This window comes from Crocodylus porosus, unplaced genomic scaffold (genome assembly GCF_001723895.1).
Source record: "Crocodylus porosus isolate Cpor-Errol unplaced genomic scaffold, CroPor_comp1, whole genome shotgun sequence".
In the NCBI taxonomy this organism is placed as follows: Eukaryota; Metazoa; Chordata; order Crocodylia; family Crocodylidae; genus Crocodylus; species Crocodylus porosus.
The window spans coordinates 22,117,024-22,121,655 of record NW_017728909.1 but is presented as its reverse complement, the minus strand read 5'-3'; positions in this window follow the sequence as shown (position 1 = coordinate 22,121,655).

Below are 4,632 nucleotides of genomic sequence, written 5' to 3'. Positions count from 1 at the left end.
GTCAGGTCTTTCCATGCATCCGTGCACGTCCGAGGCACCCGCCTGCGACAGGCTTTCAAGGGGACGGCACCCTTGTCAAGCAGGGCGCGCAGGCAGGGCAAAACCCACCGACTTTCTACCCGAGCAGCCTCCTGCCCTGCGCTCCCAACAACAGGCAAAGCTGTTGCACCGCATCGGCGTCTGCAGGAGAGCTCCATGCAGACAAATTGCCGTGGGGCAAAGGCGGGCAGGGCTCTCCTGGGGTGGCTGCCCACGTGCTTGCTCTTTCCCCAGCACGGAGAAAGCCAGTATGGGGCAGCTTGGACCTCTGTTGCAGAGGTTACTTCCCATTTCCCTCGGGGTAGGAGTGTGCACACAGACAACTAACCCGGAGTAACCCTACCCCCATCCTTATCTCAGTCACTTGTATACTGCATGCACTGGGTTGGGACTCGGGAGATCTTGGTTCAGTTCCTGCTCTGCCACAGACTCCTCCTGTGGCCCTGGGCAAGTCACTTAAAGCTTACGCTTCAACGTCCTTCTCCGTAAGAGGGAGTGATGCCCCCCACCCGGTCTTTTGCAAGCATGGTATAACCCCTAAACCCAAAGTATTTGGGGATCCCAGGCCCCTTTTAATGCACCGTGCTTACCTTGTCTGTACAGCAGACACATCCTACTTTGACCAGTCACTAAAACACATTTAGGTGACATGACATCTAGTAGGCAGGTTGCAAAAAGGACTGAGAAGTAGGATGTGGGTTGACCGATGGGAAGGCCGCTCTGATCCTTGTCTCGACGCTCTCATCGGCTCACGCGCTTGCCGTCGGCCTCGGAGGCTCTTCTACAACAAACGAGCGACTTTCCCAGCACATCTGCGCAAGCTGTATGCGGTAGGCCTAGCTCTGTGTGCATCGGGGCCTGCTTCAGCTCCCGCTGTTAGCGCAGCCACTGTCAAATTAGGATTTGCACTAAGCAGTGTAATACTCTAGCAAGGCCGACCCCCTCCAGCGGTCTCACCCGACCCTTGCTGTTAGACAAGCGACTCTCTTCCACTTCAGTTAAAAATACCAACAGTGCCAACAGCCCAGCCAGGCTCTGGTTTAACAGGGGACACGTCCCAGAGGGAAAAGCTTCCCCCCAAGGCTACCTGGGCCTGGATATCCAAATCAAATTGCCTGTATTTGGACAACACTGACTAGGTGACCTCTGGAGATCCTTCCAACCCCGCTTCTGCATGGCTCTGTAGAGACATGTGCGCAAAGGTCAGGAGTCCCAAAAGCCTGGGGCTGGGGTCTCAAGGGTCACCTAACTCCAGTTCCCAGCACTGATGCAGACTGGGCCGTCCCTATGCCATCCAAAACAGATGTTTGAAATCCCCGAAGGAAGGAGATTGCATCGCTCCCTTGAGGAGCTCTGTTCTCCTGCCGCGCGGCGCGTCAGCCCTCAGGAATTTGAGGAACAATTCTGGTTTCCTCTCCCCGCTTCCTTGGAAATGCCACCAGAAATAACATCAGATGAGCAGGAGCCCAGTGATCTGGAGCCAGGACTGCAGAGAGAGGTGAAGGCATTTGCATTGCAACTGCCAAGGAGATGGCACGAAAGACTGGCGTTTACAGGAAAGGAGGAACGACTCGGCCGTGACAGCAATGACGGGAAGAGGCAGGGCGCCCGTGCAGCTCCAGGGGAAGATCCTTCCTGCGAAGGATGCACGCGCCTCGGTTCCCGCTACATCCCCTTTGCGCTCTCTGCAGAGGTGAGCGGAGGAGACCGGGAGTGCGCCGAAGGAAGGGAAAACGGCAGCTCTGGACCCAGCCGCTCCCTCCATCCTGCATTGCACGGGGGGGTTGCACAGTGCCCACCGCTCCTTTTACACACTGATGGTGTCAGGCGCATTTCAGACCCTGCCGCACGACGTTCAGCCACCCCTGAGCCCAGGCATAGCACAAGGCCCTGGCCAGGAGGAAAGGTCTCCAGTGACATTTCAGCGTGGCCCTTGCCCTGCCAGAGGCACACGCTTGCTCCTGGTACAGGAGGACTCAATGCGGCACAGACAGCGTAGAGACCCAGCCTTATCCCAGGCCTGATGGGGAAGCACGGGTGCACCCGGCAGCATGCTTGGCTTTAGGAAGAGGGCTCTGAAAGCCAGGGGGCACGGCGGGCAGGCGGTGCAAGGACAGCGGTACGTAACCGTGCTAATTATCCCACCCGCCGTGCTGCAGGGATGCGGCTCCAGAAGCAGCCTTCAGGTAGGGAAGGAGACCGCTCCAGAGCGCCGAACGGATACTGCAGAGAACAAAACTACGGGATGCAGCGTGCGACCGCGACAGGTGTCCGCCTATGCCAGCGCTGCCAAAGGCTAGTACCATGTGCAGCACATGCATGTCTTACAAACAGCATTTTCCCCGATCACCCTCCAGGGCTGTGAGCTTGGAGTTTTTGCCCAACGTGTTTATTGCACACCTCCAGCTCCACGCACAACAAGGCATGACCCAGTCGGACAAGGCACAAAATGGACTCAAATATCGCTCTTCACCGAGAGGGCCTGGGTTTCACCACTGGGATAAAACGGCCGTCGAGGCCCACACCCCGTATGAAGCGTATGGGAATCATCACACTGCTGAAATGCAGCTGGCTCCGATTTCAGCTTGCCTGGTGCAAGCGCTGAAAGCTGGACTGGCTCCAGATGCAGACTTTCCCATGGAGGCGGGTCGCCGCAGGCCCCGTAAGCCGGGCTCCCTGGACATTTCAAACCGGGGGCGTTAGCCGAGCAACTCAAAAGCTTCTCGGTAGAGTCCGCCTGCACAGCAAAGGAGAGGACAAAGACGCGTGGCTCAGATTGCCCCAAGTTTAGGTGATCCTCATCCCATCGCCACAAGCCACGGTCCCAGCCCCATCTGCCTCCCAAAGCGGCGTTCACTTGGGACCCCCCCACAGAAGAGCCGATTTCAGCCATTTCTTGCTTATCCACAAGAAAACAACGGAGGGGGCTCCTTTCCCCCTCCCGGTCTGGCCACGACAGTTGCCTTCGCACCTTAGTAACAGTGAGAGACACCAGCACCATACTATCTAGAGGATTTGCAATAGTATCACCTGGATTTTCTCCATCGCTTTCTCCCCGGTCCAGCACTGCTTTCTGCAGGGAACAAAAATAAGATGAGATGCTCCCAAAAGCACCCACAGGCCCCGGCACTTCAGGGAAGAAGCATCTAGCAAACAGAGAAGCAAGGAGTGAATCCAGCAATGACACCTGCACCTATACGGGCTGCTCTTAAGAGAGGAGGGCACAGCAAAGGGTTTATTTGGTTCATTTGTCCTCTGTTTTTTGGGGGGGTTTTTTGTATTTTCCTCTCCAGCGGGCAGATCACGCGCTGCCCCGCTAGGAGACTCCGACTCTGAAAAGGCTCCGGCCGCTGGTCTTTGCTAGACCGGAAAGCTAGATCTTTGCCCAAGCTGTGCAGGATAAGATACCTGCTATCTCCCATCTGCTCTCAGGAAAGATAAAGGCTTGCTGCAATGGGTGCCCTACTTACCGACGCCTTTGATCTCTTCCAGCTTTGGCTTAGCTCATTTCCACAGTCTATTCGCAGGGAGTTGTCAGGAATGTGAATTTATAACCCGCCAAACCGCTCCACTTTCCAAGTGGGCTGGCTTTAAGCTCACCTTGGGAGGACTTCAAAAGACATGGGAAAGTTGTTTTTCTATTTGCTGTTCCAGTTTCACTCCCCAGTGCTGCTGGATGCAGTAACACCCCAGGGACCTGTCCTCCAGACAGGCCTGCAGCCAACCTCCCCCCAAGTCCGGGAGAAATAGGTCTGCGACTCTTTGCCCCCGAGTTGCAAATAAAAGAGGGTTTTCTCTGCCAGACGCCTCGCAGGAGCCTGCCGGAGCTGGAGGCTGCAAAGACAAAAGGCAGGTAAAGCAGCGTCTATGTGAAGTGGATGCATCTCCGATCAGTAGCGGCAGGTGCTGGACAAGAAGCACCGTGGGCATTATCTAGGCCTGTGGGCCAGATTTGCTCACAGGAGGTCCATCGATTGTGCTCATCGGAGGCAGGCTTTGTGAACCCTCTTTCCCCAGGCCAAACAGGACTGAAGCCACCCCCTGGTACCTGGCCCAGTCTATTCCACGTATATAAAGCTCAAAGCACCACAAGCTGCAGAGCTGCCATAGCTCATGCAGTTTCCCTTGCAGCCATTTGCTCTCTTCGGAGCCGGCTGCCCCAGCAGAGCTCTCTTGGCCCCGTATAGGACATTCGGACGCGCCATTCATTAACTCAAGGAGAATTGCGCTCTTTCCAGCAGACCCATGGACATGGATAATAACGAGGTAGTCTCATTGGGGCAGTTTGGGGAATGAAGCCTCGGCCGGCATGCAGGGATCAAAAAGCAGCTACATCCAACAGCAGCATGCGCCCTTCCAGACCTCATTTTCTACGAGTACCAACTTTGCAAGGGAAGGAAACTGCCACGACGACAGTGGCAGCCGCACCGCCATCCCAGGCCGCTCAGGGGGCTGAGCGGGGCAGGAAACAGGGTGAGGGACACAGTTAGGCAGTAAATAGATGCCTTGTCTGAGGCAAGCCTGATCAGAGGACAGGAAAGCAGACCTTACGACGACAGGCTGAGAGCCATGGGGCTCTTTAGCCTGGAAAAG